The 15489-nt window shown below is 42.0% G+C and overlaps 1 protein-coding gene across 6 annotated transcripts in view; it reads left to right on the top strand.

The window, feature by feature from the left end:
* Positions 1-15489, top strand: part of LOC106565671 (AMP deaminase 2) — a 78254-nt gene that overhangs the window by 22876 nt on the left and 39889 nt on the right. Inside the window, exon 1 of one of the 6 annotated variants that reach the window (XM_045691668.1) lies at positions 4359-4378. The exons of the other annotated variants lie outside the window; for them this stretch is intronic. The gene's annotated coding sequence lies outside the window, so the exon portion shown is untranslated. Of the gene's footprint in view, positions 1-4358; positions 4379-15489 lie in introns of those variants that run through there. 6 annotated transcript variants of the gene reach the window in all.

Here is a 15489-nt window from a genome sequence, read left to right as displayed (position 1 = left end):
ACGCGATAATGTGTTTCAGCCAGAGCCTGCCTCGATATCCTTCAGCTTTTTCCCGGGCTCTGAGAGCCTATGGGAGCCGTAGGAAGTGTCACGTTATTGCAAAGATCCTAAATCTTCAATAAAAAGAGCCCAGATGAAACACAACTTGTCAGACAGGCCACTTCCTGCATGGAATCTTCTCAGGTTTTGGCCTGCCATATGAGTTATGTTATACTCACAGACACCATTCAAACAGTTTTAGAAACTTTAGGGTGTAATTATATGCATATTCTAGTTACTGGGCAGGAGTAGTAACCAGATTAAATCGGGTACGTTTTTTATCCAGCCGTGTCAATACTGCCCCCTAGCCCTAACAGGTTAAATATTTGTTCATGTTCCATATTGTGGGTGCGTGGTGGCAATGATTTTGCCATAGCGCAGCGCCACATCTTAAATGACTGCAGCAGACACACTGCTTCATGGGCTCCTGAGTGGTGCAGCGGTCTGAGGCACTGCATCTCAGTGCAAGAGGTGTCACTATAGTCCCTGGTTCGAATCCAGGCTGTATCACATCTGGCTGGGATTGGAGTCCCATAGGGCGGCACACAATTGGCCCAGTGTCGACCGGGGTAGGCCCTCATTGTAAATAAGAATTTGTTCTTAACTGACTTGCCTAGTTAAATAAAACTAAATAAATACTGTTCCTGTACTATACCGGAGTATGCAGTGTACACAAGGGGTGCTATTTTTTTCCAAATAGTAAAAAAAAAGGATTAAAAAAAGTACAATAATTGACGCACATAACTAATTCAGGTAGAAGGGTTCTTGATCCAGGAGGGGATTGATTGTCTCTGCTGTAACTAAGAAGCTTAATCTTAAAAGCTATCCACTTAGTTAGCAAGTAATCAAGCCAAATGCATTGCTGGAGCCCTGAGCTGGAGAAAATTTATTTGGCACATCATATATAGTTAACTAATCTAAGAAAAGTTAGCTTTAGGGTGCCCCAAAATAAAAATGTATAGTTTTATTTTTTGTTGTTGACAGTATTGAAAATCATACCGTCGGTATTTCAAAATACCCCGCAATACAGTATATTGTATACCGCCTAAGTCTACAGTACATGACACCAACTTAATTTTTATTGAGTGAAATTTCATATGTTAAGTTTCAAATTGATCAGTACTTGGTAGGCATTTTAAAGCAGTGAAGCCTGGTTATCTACGCACAACATAAAGAGTGAAGTCAGCACTAAGCCAGCACTTACAGTAGCCTACACAGAAACTCTGTGCCAAGAACCCTGGCCAGTTAAACAACTAACAACTGATACTGCTGTATGTGTGCTGTTGTCACCAGAGCATCTCTTTTCCCCAGCCTCTGAATGTACCATCCTATTAGCCAGCATGAATGTTGGATGGCTGGAGAGATGCAGCCAGGCCAGTGGATCAGAGGCGGTAACTCACAAGGAAACTCAGGCTGTGGTGTGTGTGTGTGTGCGCACTGTTTTGAGATAGCCTGTCTCTGCTGCAGTAATAAATAACTTAGAGCTCTCTCGTCCATTGCAGTCATTTAAGTCCCCTCGATTAGCCGCTTGGCTGAGCCCTTTGCACAGTGGAAACACCCTCTGCCATAGGAGGCACATCCACCCATTTTAGAGCTTCACACACCAAATAACTGTCATGGTGAAGGAAGGCACACAGCATCTAGTTAGGGAGATCTTAACTGCCAAATTACTACAATAAAGGATGCACTCACGCAGTTGCAGTTTTAGGTGCCAATTGATTGTTGTGGAAAACACACAGAATGTTACTTTATAGGCCACACTCTGGCCCCCCTATTATGCTTTGAAAGATGTCATTATTTAAGTGCTTTTTTGTTTGATACAAATATTCACAGGTGTACTCATGTTTTTTTTTGTAGCTAGGCCTATATTATTGGATAAGATTTGTTCTGATGGTAAAGCCCTTCTGCTGTTTGCATTTAGTTTTTCTATGTCTCATGAATCCCTAGCCTACATACTGCCTGAATGCAGCTGCCTTCCACTGGGGCCTCATCAGACCACTGCAGCACATGACGCCAGCAGATTTCTGCATTCAACCAATAAATATACTGTATGAAGTGATTTACAGTGCATTCGGAAAGTATTCAGAACCTTTGACTTTTTCCACAAATTGTTACGTTATAGCCTTATTCTAAAATTGATTAAATTGCTTTTTTCCCTTAGCAATCTACACACAGTACCCCATAATGACAATGCAAATACAGGTTTTTAGAAATTATTGCAAATGTATTAAAAATAAAAATAATATCACATTTACATAAGTATTCAGACCCTACACTCAGTATTTTGTTGAAGCACCTTTGGCAGCGTTTATCTCCTTGAGTCTTCTTGGGTATGACACTACAAGCTTGGCACACTTGTATTTGTGGTTTTCTCTCATTCTTCTCTGCAGATCCTCTCAATCTCTGTCAGGTTGGATGGGGAGCGTCGCTGCACAGCTATTTTCGGGTCTCTCAAGAGATGTTCGATCAGGTTCAAGTCCGGGCTCTGGCTTGGCCACTCAGGGACATTCACAGACTTGTCCCTAAGCCACTCCTGCATTGTCTTGTTGGAAGGTGAACCTTCGCCCCAGAGTGCTCTGGAGCAGGTTTTCATTAAGGATATAGCTGCACTATCCTGAGTAGTCTCCCAGTCCCTGCCACTGAAAAACATCCCCACAGCATGATGCTGCCAACACCATGCTTCACCGTAGGGATGGTGCCAGGTTTCCTCCAGACATGACACTTGGCATTCAGGCCAAAAAGTTACATCTTGGTTTCATCAGACCAGATCATCTTGTTTCTCATGGTCAGAGTAATTTAGGTGCCTTTTGGCAAACTCCAAGCGGGCTGTCATGTACCTTTTTATTGAGGAGTGGCTAGATTGGTGGAGTGCTGCAGAGTTTGTTGTTATTCTGGAACGTTCTCCCATCTCCACAGAGAAACTCTGGAGCTCTGTCAGAGTGACCATTGGGTTCTTGGTCACCTCTCTGACCAAGACCCTTCTCCCCCAATTGCTCAGTTGGCCAGGTGGGCAGCTTTAGGAAGAGTCTTGGTGGTTCCAAACTTTTTCCATTTAAGAATGATGGAGGCCACTGTGTTCTTGGGGACCTTCAATGCTGCAGAAATGTTTTGGTACCCTTCCCCAGATCTGTGCCTTGACACAATCCTGTCTCGGAGTTCAACGGATAATTCCTTCGACCTCATGGCTTGGTTTTTGCTCTGACATGCACTGTCAACTGTGGGACCTTATATAGACAGGTGTGTGCCTTTACAAATCATGTACAATCAATTGAATTTACCACAGGTGGACTTCGATCAAGTTGTAGAAACTTCTCAAGGATGATCAATGGAAACAGGATGTACCTGAGCTCAATTTTGAGTCTCATAACAAAGGGTCTGAATAGTTATGTAAGTAAGGTAATACATTTGCAAAGATTTCTAAAAACCTATTTTCACTTTGTCATTATGGGGTATTGTGTGCAGATTGATGAGGAATAAGGCTGTAACGTAACAAAATGTAGAAAAATGGAATGGGTCTGAATACTTTCCGAATGCGCTGTATATAAGGTCCTACAGTATTTCCCCAGGGGGCTGGGGGGAAAACACTCCAGCATATCATTACTCTCCCCCTGTTGTCATACACTTCCAGCTTTTTAAAAGCAGCTGTGGGATCGAATTAGGATTTTTATTTGGATGGTTTTTGCTTTTGTCATCTCTTTGGTTCCATTGTTTTAATGTTCACATTAAAAACACGCTAGCCTAATTCTCATAATACTATGGTTTTAAATATTCAAATCTGTTGTTGTTACATAACGTCCCAACACCTCATTTTTGTTAGGCTTATAGTGATGACCAGTTTATGGTAGGTGAGAATGATTGGTGTTAGCCTAACTAACCATCACTAAGCAAACCCTTGGTTATCAGTACAGCTGTTGGTGTCCCTTTCTCCTCGCCCTGGCCCTCTGGTCTCCATACTGTAGTGTACCGTACAGTATAACAGCATGTTTATCACCCCATGGACTTTGACCTGCTACAAGGATGTGCCCCTCTCTCCTATTTCAGTAAGAAAGGAAGGATAGAAACGTGATTGGAGAATCAGGGAGTGACTCCCACTTTTAACTCCTCTGCATATATGCCAGTGTGTGTTTGTGTAACTGCACGTGTGTGTTTTCCACTCCTGTTGAAAAGTGACATAGTAAGTGACAGTTTCTTATTGCCACGGAGAGGCACTGTAGCGCAGTCTTCGTTGTGACTTAACAGTTTAGTTTGTGCAGTTTCTTACCCTAGCTATCTAGAACTTTCTGTCTCTCACTGTTGGAGCAGTGCTGTTGTGACAAAGGGTCTTCCACAAAGAGATAAGGTAGGACAAACATTATTATATATTTTTCCTAACAAAGCAACACATAGGCTATCTATGATACGTTAATTTATGATGGAATCTTGAACTGTAATATAGTTGGCCCTGGCTTGACATCATCCTTGTGTTTGCTGTCATGGGACTGATCCTTTGTGCATGTTCAAATCATCTATAAGTGGCTTTGTTAAGCTTCACAATCAATTGTATATACTTATGGATGATTTGGACATGATGTGCGAAAAATTCTTATCGGTCCAATGACTTGAATGGTATTGTGGCACAATAATTATGTATCTCGACATAGAACCCCTTGAGTGATTGGTTGAGCCTTCTTGAGTGTGTGACGTCGCTCTGAGCCCTTACCAAAACACAAAACATGGCAGACAATTTCTCTCGCCTAGTCGGATCTGAAACCCCCTTTTGCCCTCAGAACAGGCTCAATTCGTCAGGGCATGGACTCTACAAGGAGTCGAAAGTGTTCCACAGGGATGCTGGCCCATGTTGACTCCAATGCTTCCCACAGTTGTGTCAAGATGGCTGGATGTCCTTTGGGTGGTGGACCATTCTTGATACACACAGGAAACTGTTGAGCGTGAAAAATCCAGAAGCAATGCAGTTCTTGACACAAACCGGTGTGCCTGGCACCTACTACCATACCCCGTTTAAAGGCACATAAATATTTTGTCTTGCCCAGTCACCCTCTGAATGGGACACATACACAATCCGTGTCTCAATTGTCTCAAGGCTTAAAAATCCTTCTTTAACCTGTCTCCTCCCTTTCATCTACACTGATTTGAAGTGGATTGAACAAGTGATATCAATAAGGGGACAGCTTTCACCTGGAATCACCTGGTCAGTCTATGTCATGGAAAGAGCAGGTGTCCATAATGTTTTGTAATCTTCAGAAATTACTTTGTCAAAACAACAAAATAACTAGACCTTTACAATTATGGTGAAACTTCAAGGATTTATTTGAATAAGTTGGTTGAAATCGGATTTATTGAATTCTCGATGTGATATGAATTAAAAGGCACTTCATTTCATTAAAATTCAATATTGGTGCATAATTTCTACTTAAAATATCAAAGGGACACAAAAGACACCCATTTCGTGGAATGACCCATTTACCCCCTCACAATATAAGTTTACAATAGAATTAGGACATTTGTTGACTGACAGTGTCCTGTACATCAACTCACTTAATCAATCACTTTTCCACCTATTCACTCACTCTTGCACACTTACTCACACAGTGGTGGGATATCACTGTTTACTGCTCCTCACTCAGCTCACTGAGTAAACTGAACGTTCCTGCAAGCCAAGGGCAGCTGTGGTCAGGGTCATATATCAGATACCCACTCTGTGTGGAGAGTCAGATTCTCTATAATACAAGTCAGGACTCAGTGTGAATGTGTATATTTACGGTACATGTGTGACAATTAAAAACATAGGTGTTGTTTCCTGTTTGTGTCGCCTTCCAATGTGTATTTGTGTCCCTATACTGCTGTACTATGCTATCTGCCAACAGCACAGCCTCTAAATCAGTGCCCAGCCAGTGCTGCCAAGACTGAGCTGCCTCATAAACACCATCCATCATTGGAGAGGCTCTGAAAGACCGCAGAGGGACGGGTGGGTTGGGGGGTTAGATGGGGGTCAAGGGACACCCCTCTCTTAGCCCTCCTAGTCGAGATAAGGAGTTGTTTACAGCCCCTCTCTGATCTCAGACACATACTCAGGAATGACCCTGCCGCCAGCTTAGCTGAATGGTTTAATATCCCGAGGTAAGAGCTATGGCGCAGTGTACGTTATGTGCAATGTGACACTGGGCTGGGCTCTCTCTTTGCTATATTCAGATGCTGTGAGAGCTGGGCTGATTAGCAGAGCGGCTGTTGAGTGGTGGAGTGAGGGCTGGATTCTAAGAGATGGGAGGGAGAAGAGGAGCAGGGACTCTTGGGTAGCCTGGGACAGTAAGCGTGTGTTTTTAGGGGAAGGGGTGTAACGGTTCACCAAACCCATGGTTTGCTATGTATTGCGGTTTTGGGGTCACAGTTCGGTTTCGGTACAGCGGGAAAATGAAATGCCATTCCAATGTTCAGCATTCACAATGTTCAGCATTGTCTTTTGTAACCGAATTCTTATGTTGACCCTCTCATGTTTTCCCTCTAATGCTGCGTTTGTAACCATGTGGGAGGTGGGAATTTACCGCTTGTGAAGTCGTAAATACTAGTTCAAATGAAATTTTATTGGTCACATATAGGGCTGTGTCGGTCATGAAATCACAGTAATTGACCGTTAATTAACATAAACACATTTAACATCTCCTGGCTTCCACACATAGCCTACAAGCCACTGATGCAGACCATCTACATTTTAAAAAGTATATTAAATCCATGTAATATAGCCTACACCGTCACAAAAAATCCATTATTTATTTTAGACGGGTATAAAGAATGTAGTCTATTTCAGAAGAACAGACTAGCATACTCTGACTTGTCCTTATGTTAGGTCCTGATCTGGCCATGCCATATGGCTGTGGGCTACACTCATTTAGCAGACAAGATATGCTCATAATTCAATTTGTCACGCCCTGACCATAGAGAGCCCTTGGTTCTCTATGGTGTAGTAGGTCAGGGCGTGACTAGGTGGTGTTCAATATTTCTATGTTGGTGTTTTGTATGGTTCCCAATTAGAGGCAGCTAGTAATCATTGCCTCTAATTGGGGATCATATTTAGGTAGCTGTTTTTCCCACCTGTGTTTGTGGGATATTGTTTTGTGTTGGTGCTTGTTTCACCACGTAGTCACGTTGTGTTGCTTGTTTATTGTTTTGGTTGAAGAAGTTTCACTTTAAATAAATATGTGGGACCCAACAAACGCTGCGCCTTGGTCCGTCTCTTACAACAACCGTGACACCATGGCATTATTTTATAGTATGAAGAATGCAATTGAACAAAGCTGAATAAAATAGAAAATATATTTTCTCCACCAAGTTTTTGAGGGAGTGCACACATGCGGCTATTCTGTGTTGAGTGGTTAACAAAGAAACAGGTACTCTGATACGCTTCATTTAGAGTTATGTCATTTTAGTTGTGATACAAATGTTGGCCTGTATGTTTAAATTTTAATAAATTCTAAGGCTGCATATGCGACTCTAATGATGATTTGAAAAAAGTACCATGAAAGGCATGAGCTCTGCTTAGTTTTTTTGTGCAGGCTGTACACCGTTCATCAGTCTCTCATTCACAATTTGACAAGCACTTGATAATGGCTCAAATTTTCCAGCGGCGTCCCCTTTGTGTGTCTGTACTGCCCCCTAAAAAAATCCATACCTTTTGCGGCCAGTGGCCGTTGTGCCCTTGGGCTGAATATAATACTTTTAATTCCCTTCTCCCTGTGTGCTGCGTGCTCCGAAGCACCTCTCACTCACATGGCTCTCCGTCACGTGATCGGGACTTTCTCACAGGTTACAAGTGAAGACAGACACATCAGCCAACAAGATGAGTAGGACTAACGAACAGAAAAAGCACTAGCCTATGTCAATCTACTATCCCCCATTGTACAAATGTTGACCTATTCTGTGCGAGAAAGAAATGTTCCAAACATAGCCTGGACAGTTGTGAGATAAGATAGATCCCAAATGAATACAACCACTAGCATAAAAAAAATACTTTTTACACAATGAGGCTGACGCAACAGATCAGAACATTTAGCTTCAAATGTTGATAAACTGTGGAAAGCATGGCCAGCCGTAGAAAAATGCTTATTGAAATGGTCAATTATTGTGGATTTATCGGTGGAGACAGTGTTTCCTAGCCTCAGTGCAGTGGGCAGCTGGGTGGAGGTGCTCTGATTCTCCATGGACTTTACAGTGTCCCAGAACTTTTTGGAATTTGTGCTACAGGATGCAAATTTCTGTTTGAAAAAGCTAGCCTTTGCTTTCCTAACTGCCTGTTTATATTGGTTCCTAACTTTGTGCTTGGGCTCTCGTCGGAGAGAGAAGTTTTGTCCGGCTCAGTAAAGCCTTGACATAAATTGTCCGCAACAGTAAAATGGGCTACTTCTATGTGAATTAATGAGGAGGCGGAACACATCTCAATTCAAACTGTTGTTAGAAAATACAACTTGTTTGAAAATAATTTGAATATTGACAAGTTGAAACATAGCCTATAGATAATCAGCACGCAACGTGTCTGGGTTTAAGGGCAGCGCGGGTTACCTGTCCTGTTGTTTAACAATCACAGTTTGGAACAGTCACTTTGTCATCACGCGCATACAAAAACTCACGCTGGGGCGACTGTTAGAGATAATTGGAACTCACACGTGAAAAGGTTAATTGCTGTGATAGGAAAAAACTGAGGATGGATCAACAACATTGTAGTTACTCCACAATACTAACCTAATTGATAGAGTGAAAATGAAGAAAGCCTGTAGAATAAAAATATATGAATGAAATAGCCTATTCCAAACAGACTCTGTAACACGTTTCAGGTAAGACCTAGATGCAGACTGTCGAATTAACAACAGTTTATTCATCCAACAGGGGCAAGCAAAAGACAGGTCAAGGGCAGGCAGGGGTCAGTAATCCAGAAAGGTGGGGCAAAGGTACAAGACGGCAGGCAGGCTCAGGTTCAGGGCAGGCAGAAAAGGTCAAAACTGGGAAAACTAGAAAGCAGGAACAATCAAAGAGACAGGAACAGAGGGAAAACCGCTAGTAGGCTTGACGAAACAAAACTAACTGGCAACAGACAAACAGAGAACACTGTTATAAATATAATGGGGAAGATGGGCGACACCTGGAGGGGGGTGGACAGGGGAAACCGATCAGGGTGGACACTCTGGGACAGTTGTGGGACAATAGGTCCAAAATTCATACAACCAGTAGGCCTAGCCTACATATATATTTTTGGAAAGCAATGAGTTTGATGCAACAGATCAGAACGTTTAGCTTAAAATGTTGATAAACTATTATTTCTTCACATTAGAAGTGCATCAATGCGCACAAGGCAGTGTTCCCAAATGTTTGTTACATAATGCAATTAGCGGGAAAACACTGTTGTCGAAAGGGCACTGCACATGTGAGCGGTTTGATGTGAAAGAGATGTAAATATCCATTAGAAATTTAGAAAGAGATCTAATAGACTACTTTAAAGCAAGGTAAGACATGCCTCATATGTATTAAAACGTATTAAAACGTTCAGGTTTCAAATAATTAAGTATATATTTCAAAAATGCATACTGTCTCCTGCTCAATTCAAAGTGGTTGCCATTTGATGCCACGTTCAAAAAAACTTGGAACTCGAAAATCTCCAACTTCCAACTCAGTGCTTACAAGACAACTTGGGAAAAAACTAGTTCCGACTGGGAAAAATCGGTTTGAACGGTCATACAACTTCCCAGTTGTCTTGTAAGCACCACAAGATGTTGCAGCAGCTCTTGCGCTGTCCGACAGATTTTCTACTCGAAGGCTCTATATCATAATGAATATACTGTACACAGGCGCCATTTTTGATTCCACTAAATTATGCAAAATTATCTTATAGACCGATAAGCATGACCAGTCAAATGTATTTACATCCACTGGTATTTATAAATAAATAAAATAAAACGCAAATGAATTACTTAAAAATCATACAATGTGATTTTCTGGATTTTTGTTTTAGATTCCGTCTCTCACAGTTGAAGTGTACCTATGATAAAAATTACAGACCTCTACATGCTTTGTAAGTAAGAAAACCTGCAAAATCGGCAGTGTATCAAATACTTGTTCTCCCCACTGTATGTCAGCTTGAAAGTATATGGCAAGACTTGAAAATGGCTGTCTAGCAATGATCAACAACCAACTTGACAGATCTTGAAGAATTGTACATATTATACAATCCATGTGTGCAAAACTCTTAGACTTACCCAGAAAGACTCCCAGCTGTAATCACTGCCAATGGTGATTCTAACATGTATTGACTCAGGCGGTTGATACTTATCTAATCAAGACATATTAGTGTTTTATTTTTTATGAATTTTGTACAAAATGTTCTTCCACTTGGACATTAGAGTATTTTATGTAGATTGTTGACAAAAAATGACAATTAAATCCATTTTAAATGACACTTTGTAACACAACAAAATGTAGAAAAAAATCAAGGGGTGTGAATACTTTCGGAAAGCAATGTATGTACACTACATGATCAAAAGTATGTGGACACCTGCTAGTCGAACATCTCATTTCAAAGTCATGGGCATGAATATGGAGTTGGTCTCCCCCCCCCTTTGCTGCTCTAACAGCCTCCACTCTTCTAGGAAGGCTTTCCACTAGATGTTAGAACATTGCTGCAGGGACTTGCTTCCATTCAGCCACAGGAGTCTTAGTGAGGTCAGGCACTAATGTTGGGCGATTAGACCTGACTCGCAGTCAGCGTTCCAATTCATCCCAAAGGTGTTCAATGAGGTTGAGGTCAGGGCTCTGCAGACCAGTCAAGTTCTTCCACATCGATCCCGACAAACCATTTTCCTCGCTTTGTGCACGAGGGAATTGTCATGCTGAAACAGCGAAGGGCCTTTCCCAAACTATTGCCACAAAGTTGGAAGGACAGAATAGTCTAAAATGTCATTGTATGCTGTAGCATTTAGATTTCCCAAACTGGAATTAAGGGGCCTAGCCCAAACCATGAAAAACAGATCCAGACCATTAATTCCACCACCAAAATGTACTCTTGGCACTACGCATTTGGGTAGGTAGCGTTCTTCTGGTATCCGCCAAGCCCAGATTTGTCCATCGGCCTGCCAGATGGTGAAGCGCGATTTATCATTCCAGAGAATGCGTTTCCACTGCTCCATAGTCCAATGGCGGCGAGCTTTACACCACTCCAGCCGACGCTTTGCATTGCGCATTGTGATCTTAGGCTTGTGTGCGGCTGCTCGGTCATGGAAACCCATTTCATGAAGCTCCCAATGAACAGTTCCTGTGTTGACGTTGCTTCCAGAGGTAGTTTGGAGTGTTGCAACCGAGGACAGAACATTTTTTAGCGCTACGCACTTCAGCATTTGGCGATCCCGTTCTGTGAGCTTGTGTGGCCTACCACTACGCGACTGAGCCATTGTTGATCCTAGAAGTTTCCACTTCAGACTAACAGCACTTACAGTTGACCAGGGCAGCTCTAGCTGGGCAGAAATTTGACGAACGGACTTGTTTGAAAGGTGGCATACTATGACGGTGCCAACGTTAAGTCACTGAGCTCTTCCGTGAGGCCATTCTACTGTCAGTGTTTGTCTATAGAGATTGCATGTATGTGTGCTCGATTCTATACACCTGTCAGCAACGGGTGTGGCTTAAGCCAAATCCGCTCATTTGAAGGGGTGTCCACATACTTTTGTGTGTATATGCAGTACCAGTCAAAAGTTTGGACACACCTACTCATTCAAGGGTTTTTCTTTATGTTTACTATTTTCTACATTGTAGAATAATAGTGATGACATCAAAACTATGAAATAACACATATGGAATTATGTAGTAAGCTAAAATATGTTAAACAAATCAATATATACAGTTGAAGTCGGAAGTTTACATACACTTTTGCCAAATACAGTTAAACTCAGTTTTTCACAATTCCGGACATTTGATCCTAGTAAAAAAGTCTTAGGTCAGTTAGGAATGGAATCATGTGGTCACCAAAAAAGTGTTAAACATATTTTAGATTCTTCAAAGTAGCCACCCTTTGCCTTGATGACAGCTTTGCACACTCTTGGTATTCTCTCAACCAGCTTCATGAGGAATGCTTTTCCAACAGTCTTGAAGGAGTTCCCACATATGCTGAGTACTTGTTGGCTGTCTTTCCTTCACTCTGGGGTCCATGTCATCTGATGCAGCACTCCATCAATCTCCTTCTTGGTCAAATAGCCCTTACACAGCCTGGAGGTGTGTTGGGTCATTGTCCTGTTGAATAATAAATGATAGTCCCACTAAGCGCAAACCAGATGGGATGGCGTATCGCTGCAGAATGCTGTGATAGCCATGCTGGTTAAGTGTGCCTTGATTTCTAAATAAATCCCAGACAGTGTCACCAGCAAAGCACCGTCACACCTCCTCAATTCTTCACGGTGGGAACCACACATGTGGAGATCATCCGTTCACCTACTCTGCGTTTCACAAAGACATGGCGGTTGGAACCAAAAATCTCAAATTTGGACTCATCAGTCCAAAGGACAGATTTCCACCGGTCTAATGTCCATTGTTCGTGTTTCTTGGCCCAAGCAAGTCCCTTCGTATTTTTGGTGTCCTTAAGTAGTGGTTTCTTTGCAGCAATTCGACCATGAAGGCCTGATTCATGCAGTCTTCTCTGAACAGTTGATGTTGAGATGTATCTGTGACTTGAACTCTATGAAGCATTTGTGACATTTGGACTTATGTATCAAAATTTGAAATTGTGTTTTTTACATTGGATAGATGTAGAGACTTAGATCTACAAAATGGTATATCATACACTGCATTTTTTGAGGAACAATGGGAAAGTAAATTCTGATTTGGAAGTTGATAAACTTGTAAACTCACTTTTTGAGAAAATAGCCTTTGAATGTTTTGCTATCTAGTGAAGAGCTCCTCTTTGTCTACACCCATTCAGTATCGTTCACAACCTCTTAAGCTTTAGCCCCACCCATCTCGTTTTGCTCTCGGAGTGTTCTAAACACACACTTGACGCTCTGACCGATGATTTGTTTACCTCTGTATAACATGAAAACAGCCTTACCAGCTCTGCTGGCAACAATTTCATTGCGCTTTTTTGCCGATGTATACTGACACCGGCCATATTCAACGGGTGTTGTACACTAGCTTAAGACATGTAGCTAGCTAGCTAGATAAACAATTAACCTAGCTAGGTAAACAACGTGTAAGATCACACACGCCAGCTAACGTTAGCTAGTTAAACAACAATGAACATAGTGCCAAATCATGTCATTACTACCCTGCATGAATCTGCTGGGAGCTAACCAGCCAGGTTTAATGTTAGCTAGCTATCATTAGCTAGCTATCAATGAACATAAATACAATGGTTCATTGGATCAGTCCAAAACTTTGCACATACACTGCTGCCATCTAGACCTGCCTAAAATAAATAATGGATTTATTGTGATGTTGTATATTCAATTAATTTATTAGACTTTTTTTAAAACGTAGATGTTTCAAAGGCGCACATCAGCGGCTTGTATGTGTGGAGGCCTGGAGATGCTAAACGTGTTTATGTAAATTGCGGTCAATTACTGTGAGACTGACAATCTTTTGCATGACAATAACTGGCTGTCAAAATGTCATGATCGCCACAGCCTACTCACGACTTGCTTTAATTTCAGGTTTGAACATAGAAGCATTGGGAGTAACATAAGACCATAGTAGCCTATACAGTTTTATTTATATTATTTAACTAGGCAAATCAGTTAAGAACAAATTCTTATTTACAATGATGGCCTACCCCGGCCAAATCCGGACGACGCTGGACCAACTGTGCGCCGCCCTATGGGACTCCCAATCACGGCTGGATGTGATGCAACCTGGATCGATCCAGGTACTGCAGTGATGCCTCTTGCACTGAAATGCAGTGCCATAGACCACTCCTGCCACTCGGGAGCCCACAGTTGGATGCTACTGTTAAATGTTTTGAAATCCTGTCTTCGAAAAAGCTGAAGGCTCTTGACAGGCACACCTTGGCAAGGAGTCATTTCAATATTTCATGTGTAGAACAGAAGTGAAGAGTTTCTATCAGGCAAGGCCTCCGTCGTTTCTCTGTTGTGCAAGCCCCCATCCCCCCTGTCCATACTGATTGGCTCATCAATAAGTGAACAAGACCCAGAGTAGGAGGTTTTCTCCTCTGTGTCTCACTCTTCCTTTCTTTCATTTCACTCACTCTCTTTCCATTTTTCTTCATGATATTGCCTTTGCTATCCTCCTCACTGTTATTTTTGCTTTTTCTCTCTTTGTAGTCTGTTCCTTGTCTCTCCCTCTCTCTTTTGAGTTATTACTCTCAGAAATGTAACATTATGTAGGCCTAATGTCAACAGTGACACTAAAACTAACTAACATGCCCTGTGTATACTATCTTCATGAAATCCAGCCACTAAAGGCCTGCCCTATCACTCAACCATCATGAAGCTACTCTCTTTGAGCATGTTTATTTTCAGTGAGATGGGATGCTTTGCTTGCTAGTGCTTACTCTCTTTTTGGGAATTTAGCCTAAACGTAAATACTTTGTTTCCTTCTGCTATGGCGCATTTTCTGCACCAATAATTAACGAGGATTTATGGAGATGTGGTTTTGTTGGCCCAGCTCTATTGCATCACAAGCTCCCCCCCCCAACCACACATCGAGAGGGGCGTATTTTATCCCCGTATCCTGTGGGCTCCCAATGTCACGTGCCAAGGATGTGTGTCATAGGAAAGTCTGGAAGAACAGTACAGTGTGTGTGTGTGTGTGTGTGTGTGTGTGTGTGTGTGTGTGTGTGTGTGTGTGTGTGTGTGTGTGTGTGTGTGTGTGTGTGTGTGTGTGTGTGTGTTCAAATATGTCTGAAAGTTTGAGGAAAGGCATATCTAGGTCAGCTTTCTTTTTCAGTTAACATCTGGTGCATTCTGGAGTAGGGATTTCAGTGGAGGGTTGTGAAGGGGTTGGGTGAAGTATCATGTTTTAGTTTAGAAAAAGGACAATTTCTAGTACTGTCAACTTTGTCAGATCTTCACACAGATGACAATCATCAAGCCCTCAAGGTCCTATCTCGTAGTGTGTCATAGCTCATGAAAAAAAATTCTCTGACAATGTTTTTCTCTTGTATCAAGAGTAAGTCAATAAAATTGAGTAATCGATTGACTTAGCAACCAGTGTGAAACCAATCTCCCAGTAATCAGATTTATATTGCGTTACATAACACAAGCCAGATTTGGGTCACCCTACCTGTGTTACCCCCAGAAGAACTGAAAAAACTGTACCTTGTAATGCTATGATTTCACTTGGAAAGGCCAGTCACTGCCTTTTAGGGATGTTGTTTTACGAGGACATGATTCAGTGCTTCAGTGTGTGTCAGTGTGACATAGACCTGGAGGAAACAGTGAGTGGTTGGGTTCTGGCAGGACAGAACATGAC

Source organism: Salmo salar, chromosome ssa12 (assembly GCF_905237065.1).
Source record: "Salmo salar chromosome ssa12, Ssal_v3.1, whole genome shotgun sequence".
NCBI classification, from domain to species: Eukaryota; Metazoa; Chordata; class Actinopteri; order Salmoniformes; family Salmonidae; genus Salmo; species Salmo salar.
Note: the sequence above shows the minus strand (reverse complement) of the source record. Positions and strands in the feature narration are given on the sequence as shown.